This window comes from Hylobates moloch, unplaced genomic scaffold (genome assembly GCF_009828535.3).
Source record: "Hylobates moloch isolate HMO894 unplaced genomic scaffold, HMol_V3 SCAFFOLD_6, whole genome shotgun sequence".
Classification (NCBI taxonomy): Eukaryota; Metazoa; Chordata; class Mammalia; order Primates; family Hylobatidae; genus Hylobates; species Hylobates moloch.
Genome location: NW_026652281.1, coordinates 85,444,745 through 85,464,140, shown reverse-complemented (window position 1 = coordinate 85,464,140; position 19,396 = coordinate 85,444,745). Strand labels below are relative to the sequence as shown.

General features: G+C 44.2%; 1 non-coding gene and 1 pseudogene across 1 annotated transcript; one reads left to right on the top strand and one right to left on the bottom strand.

Annotated features, from left to right (window-relative positions):
* Positions 1–3,559: 3,559 nt before the first annotated feature.
* Positions 3,560–5,462, bottom strand: LOC116470423 (molybdenum cofactor biosynthesis protein 1-like; annotated as a pseudogene).
* A 10,620-nt stretch (positions 5,463–16,082) lies between these two features.
* LOC116472105 (small nucleolar RNA U13) lies at positions 16,083–16,186 on the top strand. The gene has a single exon (XR_004249010.1). It is a non-coding gene; the product is annotated as a small nucleolar RNA U13 (small nucleolar RNA).
* Positions 16,187–19,396: the final 3,210 nt, after the last annotated feature.

Here is a 19,396-nt window from a genome sequence, read left to right as displayed (position 1 = left end):
CCTCCCAGCTCCCAGATGGGGGCTGCTTCCTTCCTCATGATGAGGATGGTATGTGAAATCCATGCTGAAATCCTCCAGACTCAGCCACAGCTCTGAAGCCTGCCGTCATTGTCCCTTTGGGCCGTGTAAGTCTTTCAGACCCATCGGGCCTCACTTGCTATGTTGCTCGGAGAAAATAACACTGAGGCAGGAACTAAGAACCCAGTGAGGATTGGCAAGAGGAGACCGCAGGGAAGAACCTTGTCCTTCTTGTACTTGGTGGGAAGTTAGGCACTGAAGGCTTTGGACAGCTGCCAGGTTCTTCTGTCCAGCCCCTGTAGCTCTTGAGTATGTGAAGTTCCCTTGAGTGGGTGGCGGTCAGCGAGGGCACCGAAGGGTTAGAATGCTTGAGGAAAGTAGAGAGAAAATGTGGGATTGTTATAAAATGCAGATAGAATGAGATAAGACCTTGCTGAGCCTGAAAAATTAAAAATGCGCAGATTGACTTCAAGTAGGTCTTTGGCAGGGTTAAAAGCCAGAGGTTTTGCTCCTCACTCTAAGCAGGAAATCGTTTGTGCAAAATAACAGGACATTAAAAAAGACCATTTTTTCTGGATTCGGTGAGCACCAGAAGTAGCCAAAGAGGCTAAAGTTACTTCTAAACCCATTTGTTTTAGGTTCTGCTCATGAACCTGGTGGAAACTGCGGGGGAACCCAAGCGGGGTGGGGCAGGGGTGAGACACACAAGTTCCCACCCTACTCTGCGCGCACGCTAAGCCATTAAACCTTCAACCAGCTGCTGACATCAGAGGGCACCTAATGAAAATGTGTCCGAGACCGGGTGCAGTGGATCACACCTGTAACCCCAGCACTTGGGGAGGCTGCGGTGGGTGGATTTCTTGAGCTCAGGAGTTCGAGACCAGCCTGAGCAACATGAGGAAATCCCCGCCTCTACAAAAAAAAAAATACAAAAATAAAAATAAAAAAATTAGTCGGGTGTTGTGGCACACACCCGTAGTCCCAGCTACCTGGGAGGATCGCTGGAGCCTGGGAGGCAGAGTTGAAAGTGAGCCGAGATCGTACCACTACACTCCGGCCTGGGTGACAGAGTGAGACCTTGTCAGAAAAAAAAAAAAAAAAGAAAAGAAAAGAAGAAGAAAGAAGAAGAAGGAGAAGGAGAAGAAGACAGAGAGGAGAGAATGAAAGAAAGACAGAAAGAAAAGAAAATCGAGAAAGAGAAAGAAAGAAAGAAAGAAAGAAAGAAAGAGAAAGAAAGAAAGAGAAAGAAAGAAGAGAAAGAAAGAAAAGAAAGAAAGAAAGAAAGAAAGAAAGAAAGAAAGAAAGAAAGAAAGAAAGAAAGAAAGGAAGGAAGGAAGAAGAAAGAAAGGGCCGGGCGCAGTGGCTCACGCTTGTAATCCCAGCACTTTGGGAGGCCAAGGCGGGTGGATCACGAGGTCAGGAGTTCGAGACTAGCCTGACCAACATGGTGAAACTTCATCTCTACTAAAAATACAGAAATTAGCTGGGCGTGGTGGCAGGCGCCTGTAATCCTAGCTACTTGGGAGGCTGAGGCAGGAGAATCACTTGAACCTGGGAGGCGGAGGTTGCAGTGAGCCGAGATCACGTCACGTACTCCAGCCTGGGTGACAGAGCAAGACTCTGTCTCAAAAAAAGAGAAAGGAAAGAAAATATGTCTACATTATGTTTTTAAGTTGTAGTTGCATTTTGTAGGAGTTGAAACTGGATTCTTCCAGAGCAGTTGCTCAGAAATCTTGGATTTGAGGCCTTTCATACTCATTTTCAGGAAGAAAGTGTTCTCCCCCGGAAAATGGATTGCTCAGTTGAAAGCATAAACTTCTATTTTGATATCTGCAGAGTTCATGTACACATGGCTGTGTACATTTGTCCTACTGGTTTGGAATTTAGATCTGGATTGATGTGACAGGTTATTGCTGTTTAACACTCTCCTTTCTCTTGCTGAGAAGCTCTTAAATGGTTTTAGAGGTTATTTGTGAGTTATGACATGCTCCTCACTTTTTCAGGATTATGAAAAACATTGTGTTAGTCATGAGCCTGAAGAATTATAAATGTGTGATTTTAGTTAAGAATGTGCTTTTTATTTTTCTTTTTTCCTATTTACTTAGAAGCTAGTTTTCCGTCTCTGACACCACGTTGGCAGACGCCAGCAGGAAAAGAAAGGGATTTAATTTGGCAGCTTGCCTGGAAATAAGAGAGAAAAGTTCTTGCTTACACGAGTTGCTAGCTTATCCAAGGCTACAAAGAAAGAAAGATTCTTATGTCACTTTTTTCCTTCAAATTTTCTTTAAAAATTTTACCAAAGTAATACAGATACATTTAAAATATATATACGTCTCAAAGGATCCAGAAGGACTAATAATGAAAAACAATTGCCCTCCCAAGTCCTCTTCCTGCCCCTAAGAAGGAGTCTCTTTCAACTTTGCCTTTTGGTGGATCCTTCCATGCCTCTAATACTCAGCTTATAAAGCTGTTTCTGTGTTTTTTTTTTTTTTTTTTATTTAATGAGGTATAAATCACATACCACTAAATTCATCCTTTTAAAGAGTGCAATTCAGTGGGGTTTTGTATATTCATAAAGTTGTGCAACTATCGCCACTATCTAATTTTAGGATGTTTTCGTCATGCCAAAAGGAAACCCCATATCCATTAGGCAATCATTCCCCATTGCCCCTCCCTCAACCCCAGGCAACTACTCACCTGTTTACTTACTTACTTACTTTATTTATTTATTTATTGCATCTGCAAAGTTGGCATCGTAGCTTTATTTGTGGGCTGTGAGGGTGAAGGCAATCTGTCGTCAACTCTTCTTTCCCAGATATGCTCCAGAATAAAGAGGGGTGGGTGGAACAGCCGTGAGCAGGGCCAGGTGTGGGCTATGTGGTCTGTCAGGAGTCCTTAGGGCTGTGGCCCACGTGTGCACATCCTGTTTCAGAGGAGGGGGCCTGAGAAAAGGGGGCCAGCAGGACCAAGCAACTGTTAAGCTGAAAGGCTGCAAGTTTGATGGGACATAGACTTGGGCAGAAGGAGAGATGAAGTCAGGACAGGGCAGGACTGTGGCTTCACAGACTTAGGGAGGCAGAGCTGCCGGGGAGATACATTCTTCAGGCAAGCTTGTGCTTTACTGTCCTCAAAGTGCGTTCCTCTGCTTAATGAGCCCTTAATCTCTCCCCAGGAAAGTAGAAGAGAAAACCCAAAGTGAGAAGGAAAATTTCTGGGCTGGACTGTCTGAGACTGGTTGTCTGAAATAGTCCAGAAAGAAAACGATTTCTCAGTTATCTAGCATTGCTTGTTGCAGTCTGGCTCCCATGACCTTAGTGTCCTGGAAGGCTTAAGGGCCTCCTGGTATCCTCCCCATAGAAAGGAAGCCCCATCGGTCATTAAAGATTATCTAGCAGCAGGCCTAGTAGTAGAGCAGGTTGACTTGAGGTTTACTGCTCAAGGTAAACAGTGACTGTGATTAAAGGAACTTGATGTCTTTCCCTCAGCTTAAATTGCATCCCATCTCCAGACCTGGCTGGGCCTTGGGTGGGAAGGGCAAGAACTAAGCCCGATGGAAGTCCCCCCGCTGACCACCAGTCTTGCTAATGAGCTTGATCTCCTCCAACACGATGTCCCTGCTGATAGCCTTGCACATGTCATACAGGGTGAGGGCGGCCACTGCAGCAGAGGTCAGGGCCTCCATTTCTACCCTGGTGGGGGCCCCGAGCCTGGCAAGATGCCCGGATCTCCACAGCATGGCACGTGCTGTCCAGCTCCAGCTGCACCTGGACGTGGCTCAGGGCCACGTGGTGGCACAGAGGGATCAGCTGGCTGGTCACCTTGGCTGCTCGGACTCCAGCCAGCTGGGCCACCATCAGGGCATCTCCTTTCTTGAGCTGGTTCTTCTGGACAAGCTTGAAGGCTACAGGCCCCAGGAGGACCATGGCTGAGGCCACAGCCACCCACTCTGCGTCTGGCTTCCTGCCCACATCTACCATAGCTTCCTGTCCTTCCAAGTCCACATCAGTTAGTTGTTCTGAGGTTAGCTGGGGTCCTGAGGCGGCAGCAGGAGCCCAGGAACCTGAGCTAAGGCACTTTGAGTTGGCATCTGAGTCTGCATGGGAAGTGTAGTGTCTCTGAAAGGAGCCAGACCCTAGCTGCTGCTGGGCTAGAAGAGGGGTCTGGGGGACCCTGTATCCTTTCCATAAAGTGGCCATCTGGCTGGAGAAATTCATTCTGGATCTCAGACCTTGAACATGGAGGGGGTCCCAGTAGGAAATGCTTGGATTGGCTGGTGGGGAATCGTGGAACATCAAAAATGTCTTGATGGGGGTCACCCACCAATGAGGATCATGGGGCCGGTTCTTCATCTGGGAAATACTGAACATGCCTGCATGCTGCCGCTTCTTCCTGCCCACGGCAGCCCCGATGATTCTCAGCAGCTCCTGCTTGGAGGCCCCAGCTCACAGTGATCCCGTAGAGATACCTCAGAGTTTCCAAAGAGGCAGACCTTGAGGTTCCCGTCAGCTGTGATTTGCAGGCGGTTGCAGGACCCACAGAAATGCTCAGACATGGACATGATGAAGCTGATCTGGCCTTGGAAGCCAGGGATTTTAAAGGCCTTGGCTGTCCTGGATTCCTCCTCTGGCAGCTTCTCCAACTCTGGCCACTGCTGCCAGACAGTTTCTAGCATCTCCTTATAGCTACCATCTTCTTGAAGTTCCACTTGTTGCCATCAAAGGGCATGTACTCTATGAAGCGCACGTCCAGGCGGAGGCCCTTGGTCAAGGCCGCAAAGTCCAGGAGCTCATCCTCGTTAAGGCCTCGCATCACCACCTTCACAGGGTTGTAGCCTGGCTCCATGACCTTGTGGAAGCCTTTCCTGCGGACAATGAACTCAAACTTGGCAGGCACCAGTGTGTCCAGGCTGATGTTGATGGCGCTGAGACCAGCCTTCTGAAGCTGGGGCAGCAGCCGGGCCAGGTTGATGCCATTGGTGGTGACCGATGGTCCTCAGCCCTTCCAGTCGCTGGAGCTGGGCCACAATGTCCACCACGTCCAGCTGGATGAACGGCTCTCCGCCCGTAAGCCGGATCTTTTCGACGTCTTCCTTCACAAAGAGCCAGGCGAGGGTCAGGATCTCTTTTGTGGTCAGCATCTCTTCTGCGGTCAGCAGGTTGGCCTTGGGTGTCAGCGGGACCCCTTCCTCCGACATGCAGTACTGACATCTGAGGTTGCACTTCTCCGGAAGGGAGACCCACAGGTAGCTGTGCTGCCGGCCGAAGCTGTCTGTGAGGAAGGTGTAGAAGGGGACCTCGTGCTCCCGCAAGAACTGCATCCGCCTGGACAGCTCCTCTGAGGCAGCTTGCGGGGACTCGCTGGGGCGGAGCGGCATCACCGGAACCCCTGAGCTGCAGCTCCGTGGCGTTGGACCTTAGGAGCCGCCGCAGCATCCAGGACAGTGGCCGCGCCACCGTGAAGCCTGATCCCGGCAGAGCTGCGGCCCGCAGCCGGCTTCGGGAGCACACTGGCCAGGCAAAAGTGATTCTCCTGCCTCAGCTTCCTGAGTAGCTGAGATCACAGGCATGCACCACCACGCCCGGCTAATTTTTTGTATTTTGAGTAGAAGTGGTGTTTCACCATGTTGGCCAGTCTGGCCTCGAACTCCTGACCTCGAATGCTCTGCCTGCCTCGGCCTCCCAAAGTGCTGAAATTACAGGGGTGAGCCACCGCGCCAGGCTCATCTACTTTATGTTTCTATAGATTTACCTTTTCTGGACATTTCATACAAATGGAATCACATAATATGTAACCTTGTATGATTGGCTTCTGTCACTTAGTGTAATGATTTCAGGGTTCATCCATGTCATAGCGTGTGTCAGTGCCCCATTAGTCATAAAGTAACATATGCATAGACTACATTGTATGTATAGACTACATTTCATTATCCATTCATTAGTTGATGGACATTTACACTGTTTCCACCTGGGGCTATTATGAATAACGCTGCTGTGAGCGTTCATATGTGTTTGTGTGCACATATGTTTTCAATTCATTTGGATATATATATACAACTGTTTTTATTCATCCCTTTATACTTCCTGTTATGAGAGATGAGGATTTAGCTTGTTTACGGTATTCTCTCTCCTTCCCATCTCTATCCTACCAGTAATCTATTTTTCTTCTTCCTTTTATTACATTTGTAACTGTAGTAATTGTGATTGATTTTCACTCAGTTAACAAAAACCTGCCTACAGCAGCTTAAACACACAGGGAGAAATTTGTATTCACTAAAAAAGTCCTGCTTATTGTTGGTTCAGCTGCCAAAAACTGCCAGCAGGGACCCAGTTTAAAATAAAATAAAAATTTAAATAAATTTTTTATTTTATGCCTTCCCTATCTTTCCTCTCTGCCATCCTTAACAGGCTAGTTTTTATATTCATGCTTGTCTTCATTTGATTACAAGATGGTGGCCACAACTCCAAACATCACAGCTTCATACAAACAGGAAAAAGAGGAGAGTAGGCAGGAAACAGGAGCTATGTCTGTCACCTTTCATCAATAAAGTATAAGCTTTCTTAGACCTCCTCTCACAAACCCTCCAGCAAAGCAAACTTCCGCTTAAATCTCACTGGCCAGAACTAAGTCACATGACCACACATAGCTGCAAGGGAACCTGGAAAAACCTACAAGAAACTGGATTGACTAATTGGCTTATATCAGTAGTTCTCAACCCTCATTACATATTAGAATCTCCTAGGGATATTTTTAAGTGTACATCTCTGAACATGGTCTTATCCTAGAGTCAGTGGTTCTCAACCAAGGGCAAGTTGGCAATGTTTGTGTGCAGTCTTGATCCTTGTAACTGGGGGTGAGGTGTTCCCACCATTAAGTGGATAGAGGCCAGGATGGTGTAAAACACCCTACAACACACAGAACAGCACCCAACAACACAGAATTATTCTGTTCAAAATGTCAGTAGTGTCAAGTTTGAGAAAACTTGCCCTAGACCAATTAAACTATAATCTCTTCTATGTGGTTGCAATGTGCAGCCACGGTTAAGATTCACTGGTTTCTGAATGATCCATTACATATCATGATTACAACACATTGATGCCCTGAACAAAACTAGGGTTCTGTTACAAGGAAGTAAAGGGGAATAAATATTGGTTACGTAGTGTGTCTGCTCCAGTGACTTTGGTCATATGCTAACAGTTTTACTTCTAATTCTATTAATTATGTAGCGTCTTTTGGTTCTTGTTTCGTGAGATGAGAATATCAGCCCCCATGCACTTTTTTTTTTTTTTTTGACGGAGTCTCGCTCTGTCACCCAGGCTGGAGTGCAGTGGCGTGATCTCGGCTCACTGGAAGCTCTGCCTCCCGGGTTCACGCCATCCTCCTGCCTCAGCCTCTCCAAGTAGCTGGGACTACAGGCGCCCGCCATCACACCCGGCTAATTTTTTTTTTGTATTTTTTAGTAGAAATGGGGTTTCACCGTGGTCTCGATCTTCTGACCTCGTGATCCGCCCACCTCGGCCTCCCAAAGTGCTGGGATTACAAGTGTGAGCCACCGCACCCGGACCCCTCATGCACTTTGAGCTCTTCTCCCTTTCACTTTTCAACTTCTATCATTTGAAATTTAATTTTAGATTGACAAAGTGAATAGCATTTATTTTCTGTCCTATAATCAAAATTACATCTATATGTTGTCTAACTACTGATTTTTTTTTCTTTCTTTCTTTCTTTTTTTTTTCTTTTTTGAGACAGGGTCTCACTCTGTCACCCAGCTGGAGTGCAGTGGCATGATATTGGCTCACCAAAACCTCTGCCTCCCAGATTCAAGCGATCTCCTGCCTCAGCCTCCCAAGTAACTGGGATTACAGGCTTATGCCCCCATGCCTGGCTAACTTTTGTATTTTTGGTAGAGACAGGGTTTCACCATGTTGGCCAGGCTGGTCTTGAACTCCTGTCCTCAGGTGATCTGCCTGCCTCGGCCTCCCAAAGTGCTGGGATTACAGGCCTGAGCCACTGTGTCCAGCCTAACTATAGATTCTTAAAGTTGAAATTTAATAAACAGGATTTATATTATGACAATATAAACGTTGTTCACTGCAGAGCTCAGAAATGTTTTTAAGTTACATTTCTTTATCAGCTTTTGTTTTACCTAGAGTTTGTAATTTTATTTATTTTATGTATTTTTATTTATTTATTTTTTGAGACAGGGTCTCACTCTGTCACCCAGGCTGGAGTGCAGTGGCGTGGTCACAGCTCACTGCAGACTGGACCTCGTAGACTCAAGTGATTCCTTCACATCAGCCTCCCAAGTAGCTGGGACCACAGGCATACACCACCACACCTGGCTAATTCTTGGTAGAGATGGGGTCTTGGCCAGGCTGGTATCAAACTCCCAGGCTCAAGTGACCTGTGCCCCCTCAACCTCCCAAAGTGCTGGGATTACACATGAGCCAGCCCACCCAGGCCTTATTTTTTTTCTTTTTTGGGGGGAGTGTTAGACTTAGGCCATTTTATTTTTATGTTATTTGTTTGTTTATTTATTTATTTATTTATTTATTTATTGAGGCAGAGTCTTACTCTGTCACCCAGGCTGGAGTGCAGTGGCATGATCTCGGCTTACTGCAACCTCCGCCTCCCAGGTTCAAGCAATTCCCCCGCGTCAGCCTCCTGAGTAGCTGGGATTAGAGGCGTGCACCATCACACCTGGCTACTTTTTGTATTTTTAGTAGAGACGGGTTTCACCATGTTGACCAGTCTGGTCTCAAACTTCTGACCTTGGGTGATCCACCTGCCTCGGCCCCCCAAAGTGCTAGGATTACAGGCAGGAGCCACCGTGCCTGGCCAACTTAGGCTATTTTAAAAGGTATTCATATAACCCTACTTCTATCTGGTATCAGCAAGGAACAAACAAGGACTAAGACTAGACAAAGTTTCTTGGAACTAAAAGCTTTCCCAATCACCCTCTAATTCCAATGAGATTTTTAAAAACTGTGGAATCTAATTCAGTTGAAACCGGGCTTACACAATAGAGTTCTAATACTGTAATTCTATGTATCTAGGTAGGTTTCAGTAAATAAAGAAATACATATTTGGTGAAGTTGTTAAATGTTAAATTTTTGTTTGGGAATGGTTTTACTGGATGCTTCTAATGTAAATAGGAGAAAAATCATTCGTTGACTCACTTGTCAGATACAATGTGATTTTATATATTACACACTGGTGAAGTAGGGATATAGTGATGGATGAGCTAGCCCCATGTGATAACTATAAATAATTTTATTTGCAGTGGATACTTCTCATTATTGACTGCTCTATAGCCAAAGAACATTAAGTGAAATTACATTCAGACTTGATGTGACTGGGAAGCAAGGTCTCCACCATTGTGAACATCTGGGTGCAGCTGCAACAGGAACATGCTGTGACCTCTGGGACACTGAACGTCTAACCTGATTGCAACTCCACAATGAAATTCCTTCTAGAATTCAGTGGTAATTTAAATAACTTTATGATAGGCTTCCCAGAGCTCCACAGAGCATTGTCGATGACTGCCTGGATACCCAGAAGCTGTATAATTCAATCTTGTAGGTAATATAATATCACTTCTTCATAGATTATTTTTGCACGTAGTGTAGTTGTATTTTCTGTTACTTTTGATTGGCCAAATTTTTAGTGAGGTAAAATATACATAGAGTGGGGGGTGGAGCCAAGATAGCCGAATAGGAACAGCTCCGGTCTACAGCTCCCAGCGTGAGCGACGCAGAAGACAGGTGATTTCTGCATTTCCTCAGATGGAAACCCATCTGAGTTACCAGGTTCATCTCACTAGGGAGTGCCAGACAGTGGGTGCAGGACATCGGGTGAAACGCACCGTGCGCGAGCTGAAGCAGGGCGAGGCATTGCCTCACTCGGGAAGTGGAAGGGGTCAGGGAGTTCCCTTTCCTAGTCAAAGAAAGGGGTGACAGACGGCACCTGGAAAATCAGGTCACTCCCACCCTAATACTGCGCTTTTCCGATGGGCTTAAAAATCGGCACACCAGGAGATTATATCCTGCATCTGGCTCGGAGGGTTCTACATCCACAGAGTCTCGCTCATTGCTAGCACAGCAGTCTGAGATTAAACTGCAAGGTGGCAGTGAGGCTGGGGGAGGGGCGCCCGCCATTGCCCAGGCTTGATTAGGCAAACAAAGCAGCCAGGAAGCTCGAACTGGGTGGAGCCCACCACAGCTCAAGGAGGCCTGCCTGCCTCTGTAGGCTCCACCTCTAGGGGCATGGCACGGACAAACAAAAAGACAGCAGTAACCTCTGCAGAATAAAATGTCCCTGTCTGACAGCTTTGAAGAGAGTAGTGGTTCTCCCAGCATGCAGCTGGAGATCTCAGAACAGGCAGACTGCCTCCTCAGGTGGGTCCCTGACCCCCGAGCAGCCTAACTGGGAGGCACCCCCCAGTAGGGGCACACTGACACCTCACACAGCCGGGTACTCCTCTGAGACAAAACTTCCAGAGGAATGGTCAGGCAGCAGCATTCACGGTCCACGAAAATCCGCTGTTCTGCAGCCACCACTGCTGACACCCAGGCAAACAGGATCTGGAGTGGACCTCTAGCAAACTCCAACAGACCTGCAGCTGAGGGTCCTGTCTGCTGTTAGTTAGAAGGAAAACTAACAAACAGAAAGGACATCCACACAAAAAACCCATCTGTACATCACTATCATCAAAGACCAAAAGTAGATAAAACCACAAAGATGGGGAAAAAACAGAGCAGAAAAACTGGAAACTCTAAAAAGCAGAGCAACTCTCCTCCTCCAAAGGAACGCAGCTCCTCACCAGCAATGGAACAAAGCTGGACGGAGAATGACTTTGACGAGTTGAGAGAAGAAGCCTTCAGACAATCAAACTACTCTGAGCTAAAGGAGGAAATTCAAGCCAAAGGCAAAGAAGTTAAAAACTTTGAAAAAGAATTAGACGAATGTGTAACTAGAATAACCAATACAGAGAAGTGCTTAAAGGAGTGATGGAGCTGAAAGTCAAGGCTCAAGAACTACGTGAAGAATGCAGAAGCCTCAGGAGCCGATGTGATCAACTGGAAGAAAGGATATCAGCAATGGAAGATGAAATGAATGAAATGAAGTGAGAAGGGAAGTCTAGAGAAAAAAGAATAAAAAGAAACGAACAAAGCCTCCAAGAAATATGGGACTATATGAAAAGACCAAATCTAAGTCTGATTAGTGTACCTGAAAGTGACGGGAAGAATGCAACCAAGTTGGAAAACACTCTGCAGGATATTATCCAGGAGAACTTCCCCAATCTAGCAAGGCAGGCCAACATTCAGATTCAGGAAATACAGAGAATGCCACAAAGATACTCCTCGAGAAGAGCAACTCCAAGACACATAATTGTCAGATTCACCAAAGTTGAAATGAAGAAAAAAATGTTAAGAGCGGCCAGAGAGAAAGGTCGGGTCACCCACAAAGGGAAACCCATCAGACTAACAGTGGATCTCTCGGTAGAAACTCTACAAGCCAAAAGAGAGTGGGGGCCAATATTCAACATTCTTAAAGAAAAGAATTTTCAACCCAGAATTTCATATCCAGCCAAACTAAGCTTCATAAATGATGGAGAAATAAAATCCTTTACAGACAAGCAAATGCTGAGTGATTTTGTCACCACCAGGCCTGCCCTAAAAGACCTCCTGAAGGAAGCACTAAACATGGAAAGGAACAACCGGTACCAGCCACTGCAAAATCATGCCAAACTGAAAAGACCATCGAGGCTAGGAAGAAACTGCATCAACTAACGAGCAAAATAACCAGCTAACATCATAATGACAGGATCAAATTCACGCACAACAATATTAACTTTAAATGTAAATGGACTAAATCCTCCAATTAAAAGACACAGACTGGCAAATTGGATAAAGAGTCAAGACCCATCGGTGTGCTGTATTCAGAAACCCATCTCACGTGCAGAGACACACATAGGCTCAAAATAAAAGGATGGAGGAAGATCTACCAAGCAAATGGAAAACAAAAAAAGGCAGGGGTTGCAATCCCAGTCACTGATAAAACAGACTTTAAACCAACAAAGATCAAAAGAGACAAAGAAGGCCATTACATAATGGTAAAGGGATCAATTCAACAAGAAGAGCTAACTATCCTAAATATATATGCACCCAATACAGGAGCACCCAGATTCATAAAGCAAGTCCTGAGTGACCTACAAAGAGACTTAGACTCCCACACAATAATAATGGGAGACTTTAACACCCCACTGTCAACATTAGACAGATCAACGAGACAGAAAGTTCACAAGGATATCCAGGAATTGAACTCTGCCCTGCACCAAGCTGACCTAATAGACATCTACAGGACTCTCCACCCCAAATCAACAGAATATACATTTTTTTCAGCACCACACCACACCTATTCCAAAATTGACCACATAGTTGGAAGTAAAGCTCTCCTCAGCAAATGTAAAAGAACAGAAATTATAACAAACTGTCTCTCAGACCACAGTGCAATCAAACTAGAACTCAGGATTAAGAAACAGACTCAAAACCACTCAACTACATGGAAACTGAACAACCTGCTCCTGAATGACTACTGGGTACATAATGAAATGAAGGTGGAATAAAGATGCTCTTTGAAACCAATGAGAACAAAGACACAACATACCAGAATCTCTGGGACACATTCAAAGCAGTGTGTAGAGGGAAATTTATAGCACTAAATGCCCACAAGAGAAAGCAGGAAAAATCCAAAATTGACACCCTAACATCACAATTAAAAGAACTAGAAAAGCAAGAGCAAACACATTCAAAAGCTAGCAGAAGTCTAGAAATAACTAAAATCAGAGCAGAACTGAAGGAAATAGAGACACAAAAAACCCTTCAAAAAATTAATGAATCCAGGAGCTGGTTTTCTGAAAAGATCAACAAAATTGATAGACTGCTAGCAAGACTAATAAAGAAGAAAAGAGAGAATAATCAAATAGACGCAATAAAATATGATAAAGGGGATATCACCACCAATCCCACAGAAATGCAAACTACCATCAGAGAATACTACAAACACCTCTACGCAAATAAACTAGAAAATCAAGAAGAAATGGATAAATTCCTTGACACATAGACCCTCCCAAGACGAAACCAGGAAGAAGTTGAATCCCTAAATAGACCAATAACAGGCTCTGAAATTGTGGCAATAATCAATAGCTTACCAACCAAAAACAGTCCAGAACCAGATGGATTCACAGCCGAATTCTACCAGAGGTACAAGGAGGAACTGGTACCATTCCTTCTGAAACTATTCCAATCAATAGAAAAAGAGGGAATCCTCCCTAACTCATTTTATGAGGCCAGCATCATCCTGATGCCAAAGCCTGGCAGAGACACAACAAAAAAACAGAATTTTAGACCAATAACCTTGATGAACATTGATGCAAAAATCCTCAGTAAAACACTGGCAAACTAACCCAGCAGCACATCAAAAAGCTTATCCACCATGATCAAGTGGGCTTCATCCCTGGGATGCAAGGCTGGTTCAACATACGCAAATCAATAAACGTAATCCAGTATATAAACACAACCAAAGACAAAAACCATATGATTATATCAATAGATGCAGAAAAGGTCTTTGACAAAATTCAACAACCTTCATGCTAAAAACTCTCAATAAATTAGGTATTGATGGGACGTATCTCAAAATAATAAGAGCTATCTATGACAAACCCACAGCCAATATCATACTGAATGGACAAAAACTGGAAGCATTCCCTTTGAAAACTGGCACAAGACAGGGATGCCCTCTCTCACCACTCCTATTCAACATAGTGTTGGAAGTTCTGGCCAGGGCAATTAGGCAGGAGAAGGAAATAAAGGGTATTCAGTAAGGAAAAGAGGAATTCAAATTGTCCCTGTTTGCAGATGACATGATTGTATATCTAGAAAACCCCATTGTCTCAGCCCAAAATCTCCTTAAGCTGATAAGCAACTTCAGCAAAGTCTCAGGATACAAAATCAATGTACAAAAATCACAAGCATTCTTATACACCAGTAACAGACAAACAGAAAGCCAAATCATGAGTGAACTCCCATTCACAATTGCTTCAAAGAGAATAAAATACCTAGTAATCCAACTTACAAGGAACGTGAAGGACCTCTTCAAGGAGAACTACAAACCACTGCTCAATGAAATAAGAGGATACAAACAAATGGAAGAACATTCCATGCTCATGGTTGGAAGAATCAATATCATGAAAATGGCCATACTGCCCAAGGTAATTTATAGATTCAATGCCAGCCCCATCAAGCTACCAATGACTTTCTTCACAGAATTGGAAAAAACTACTTTAAAGTTCATATGGAACCAAAAAAGAGCTCGCATCACCAAGTCAATCCTAACCCAAGAGAACAAAGCTGGAGGCATCACGCTACCTGACTTCAAACTATACTACAAGGCTGCAGTAACCAAAACAGCATGGTACTGGTACCAAAACAGAGATATAGATCAATGGAACAGAACAGAGCCCTCAGAAATCATGCCGCGTATCTACAACTATCTGATCTTTGACAAACCTGACAAAAACAAGCAATGAGGAAAGGATTCCCTATTTAATAAACGGTGCTGGGAAAACTGGCTAGCCATATGTAGAAAGCTGAAACTGGATCCCTTCCTTACACCTTATACAAAAATTAATTCAAGATGGATTAAAGACTTACATATTAGACCTAAAACCATAAAAACCCTAGAAGAAAACCTAGGCATTACCATTCAGGACATAGGCATGGGCAAGGACTTCATGTCTAAAACACCAAAAGCAATGGCAACAAAAGCCAAAATTGACAAATGGGATCTAATTAAAGAGCTTCTGCCCAGCAAAAGAAACTACCATCAGAGTGAACAGGCAACCTACAAAATGGGAGAAAATTTTCGCAACCTACTCATCTGACAAAGGGCTAATATCCAGAATCTACAACGAACTCAAACAAATTTACAAGAAAAAAACAAACAACCCCATCAAAAAGTGGGCGAAGGACATGAACAGACGATTCTCAAAAGAAGACATTTATGCAGCCAAAAAACACATGCAAAAATGCTCATCATCACTGGCCATGAGAGAAATGCAAATCAAAACCAAAATGAGATACCATCTCACACCAGTTAGAATGGCCATCATTCAAAAGTCAGGAAACAACAGGTGCTGGAGAGGATGTGGAGAAATAGGAACACTTTTACACTGTTGGTGGGACTGTAAACTAGTTCAACCATTGTGGAAGTCAGTGTGGCGATTCCTCAGGGATCTAGAACTAGAAACACCATTTGACCCAGCCATCCCATTACCGGGTATATACCCAAAGGATTATAAATCCTGCTGCTCTAAAGACACATGCACACATATGTTTATTGCGGCACTATTCACAATAGCAAAGACTTGGAACCAACCCAAATGTCCAACAACGATAGACTGGATTAAGAAAATGTGGCACCTATACACCATGGAATACTATGCAGCCATAAAAAAGGATGAGTTCATGGCCTTTGTAGGGACATGGATGAAACTGGAAATCATCATTCTCAGTAAACTATCGCAAGGACAACAAACCAAACACCGCATGTTCTCACTCATAAGTGGGAATTGAACAATGAGAATACATGGACACAGGAAGGGGAACATCACACTCCGGGGACTGTTGTGGGGTGGGGGGAGGGGGGAGGGATAGCATTAGGAGATACACCTAATGCTAAATGACAAGTTAATGGGTGCGGCACACCAACATGGCACATGTATACATATGTAACAAACCTGCACATTGTGCACATGTACCCTAAAACTTAAAGTACAATTAAAAAAATAAAAAAAATGTACATAGAGTGAAAGATCTTAAGTACAATTCAAGGAGTTTTGACAAATGTATACTCCTATGTAACCAATGTCTTCATTGGTTAATTTTCTCTTTTGGGAGTTTCAGGTAACTACTAATTTGAGTTAATGCCCAAAGATCTCTGAAAAAAAATTTTTCTCTTTTTTCCTATGAAAGTTTTTTTAATTGTGATAAAATCCACATAACACGATCTTTTTGGAGTTCGTAAGCATGATCGTTGGGTTTTCATGTGCATGCATGAGATGTGACTCCCTCAAGCCTTGTTACGACATCAGCACATTACCAGTCTGACACACACAGAAAATACACATAACAAAATTTGCCATCAGTGACAGTACATTTATAATATTGTGCAACCATTACTACCACCTAGTTCTAGAACATTTTCACTACCTTAGAAGGAAACCCCATACACATTAAGCAATCACTCCCCATTCCACCTTCCCTAAGCTCTGGCAACCATTCATCTGCTTTCTGTCTCTATGGATTTGTCTAGTCTGGATATTTTATATAGAATCATACTATATTGGCCTTTTGTGTCTGGCCCATTTTTTTTTCACTTAGCATAATTTTTTCAAGGTTTATAAATTTTGTAGCCTGTGTCAGTACATCATTTCTTTTTATGACAGGATAATATCCCATTGTGTGTTTATACCACAATTTATCTGTTTATGTGTTAATGGACATTTGAGTTGTTTTCACCTTTTGGACACTGTGAATAGTGCTGCTGTGACCATTCATGTAAAAGTTCTGTTTGAACACTTGTTTTCAACTCTGAAAAAGATACTATTTTGTCACCCCTATTGGGACCTGCTATTTTGCTCCTTTACTGCCTGTTACTTGTTCTAAACAAAGCAAAACAAAAAGAGCAAGTCAGTGCTGAAACTGCCAAGGAAAAAAAGGTAAACAATGGTCATGCTGTTTGACATGATTTTGGACAACCCCCTTGGCCAGTGCTCAGGAATGTGAAAATCATAGACATGGAGAACAGAAAACAGTGCATTCTTAGTTAACAAAATCACAGACTTTCCCAGTATTTGGTGTGAAAGGCTTTGATTCCTATGTCTGTGTCCAAAGGGGATTATTGTTTAAACCACAATGGCTGCTTAGTGGCTGGTTGCAAACGAGGTTGAAATGGTAAAAATGGTAAAAATGATAATTGCCCAGTGAGCAGTCCTGGCAGTGGCTAAACTTGCAGTGCAGTGGGCAGATTTTAAGAAGGAGGGATGGAATTAGCTAGAGAGGTCATTTGAGCTACCTGGTAATGGTGTTACCCAGGGTACACACACCTGACTGGATGCAAATCCCACTAACTTTCCAGTGTCCTCTAAACTACCAGCCCAAAGTGATTACCCAACCCTGGGAGTCTAAGAAGCTCAAGAACTCTGAAAAAGGAAGGGGTAATTCCCAGTGTCCACTCAAAACGAAATGCCGATTTGGTCAGTACAGAAAAGCAAATGGGACCTGGAGACTGTAGTTGTAGAGCAGCAGCATCTCCCACCACTGGAGCTAAAACTATCACTGGGTTCCTGATGTTGAGATGCGAATGTGGGAACAGGCTTCCCTAGCACATTCTCCTCCCTTTCTGTCCACTCAGATCACGAGAAATAGTTTGGCTGCACCAGTCACTGACAGCCTCGGGATGGACCAAGTCCTTTACAATCTGCTACTTAGCTGTGTGATCTTGGACAAGTTACTTAACACATCTCAGCCTCAGTTTCCTCAACTGAAAAATGGTGTTAATAAAAGGGCCTGTCACTGCCAGGCGCAGTAGCTCACACCTGTAATCCCAGCACCTTGGGAGGCCGAGGCAGGCAGATCACTTGAAGTCAGGAGTTTGAGACCAGCCTGGCCAACAGGGTGAAACCCCATCTCTACTAAAAATACAAAAATTAGCCAAGCACGGTGGCTCGTGCCTGTAATCCTAGCTACTCGGGAGGCTGAGGCATGAGAATCCCTTGAACCCAGGAGGTAGAGGTTGCAGTAAGCTGAGACTGTGCCACTGTGCTCCAGCCTGGGGGACAGAGCAAGACTCTGTTTTAAAATAAAGTGTGTGTGTGTGTGGGGGGGGGTGCTATCACTTAGGGTTAATGAGAGAATTCAGTTAAGCCATATGGAGCACTTAGCAGAGTTTCAGGCATACTGTCAGTGACCCAAAAAAAAAAAAAAACAAAAAAAAAACAGTTATTATTGTGCTGCTGAAAAAGTGGGGCGGGCACAGCAGCACTACAGATGTGATATTAACTGCCTGGGCAACCTGAGCCATCCCTAAGGGCCCAAAACAGGGAGAGGGGTGAGAAGGAACAGGGTATCTAGATCCCCAGTGATCATGGGTCACTATTAAGAGAAGCCAGCCTCTGCATTTACTGCTGGCTGTATATCCATGGCCTGCCCTGAAAAGCCACATGGTTCACCCTGGGCAAAAGTGTTCCAGCTTACTGGATGCCTTATGATTGTAATAATTCATATGTAACTTTAAATGTATACAATCATTCATTCATTTATTGATCAGTAACCACTTACTAATCACCTACTGTGTGCCAGCCACTAGAACCTGGGGTTACAGCAACAAATAAGACACACAGTGGCCGGGCTCAGTGGCTCATGCCTGTAATCCCAGCACTTTGGGAAGTCAAGGTAGGTGGATCAGTTGAGCTCAGGACTTTGAGACCAGCCTGGGCAACATAGTGAAACCCCACCTCTACAAAAAAATACAAAAATTACCCAGGAATGGTGGTGGACACCTGTAGTTCCAGCTACTCAGGAGGCTGAGGTGAGAGGATCACTTGAGCTGGGGAGGTTGAGGCTGCAGTGAGCTGAGATGGTGCCACTGCACCCAGCCTGAACAACAGAGAGAGACCGTCTCAAAAAAAAAAAAAATCACACAGCATTCCTGCTCTCATGTAGCTTACATTCTTAAGGGGCTTTGCCACATGATGCCTGTGTCCTTAACTTCTTGTCATTTAACCTTTTGATGCCTCAGTTTCCTAACCTAGGACATGGAGATAGTAACAACAGCCACCTCAGAAAGTTGTCATGAGTTTTGAATGTGTTACTATCATAAAGCACTTAGAACAGTGCAAAGTGTGGAGTAAGCACTGTGTAAATGCTATCATTATTCAGAGGAAGGCTGAATGAGAAACAGGTTTGGCAAAGAAGATCAAGAGTCTCCTTTGGGTGCTTGTTAACGCTGAGGTATCAGCTGAATATCCAACTTAGGATTATTGATCGGGAGTTCAGGTATGTCTGGAGGTCAATGGACAGGTCTGAGTTGGAGGTATAAATCTAGGGGTAATTGACGTATTATTAATATTTAAAGTCCTGAAATTAATTGAGAACAGGCTCAGGGACTCACACCTATAATCCCAGCATTTGGGAGGCCAAGGTGGGAGGATTGCTTGAGGGCAGGAATTTGAGACCAGCCTGGGCAACATAGCAAGACCCCATCTCTACAAACAAAAACTTTAAGAAAAATCAACCAGGCACAGTGGTGTGCACTTGTA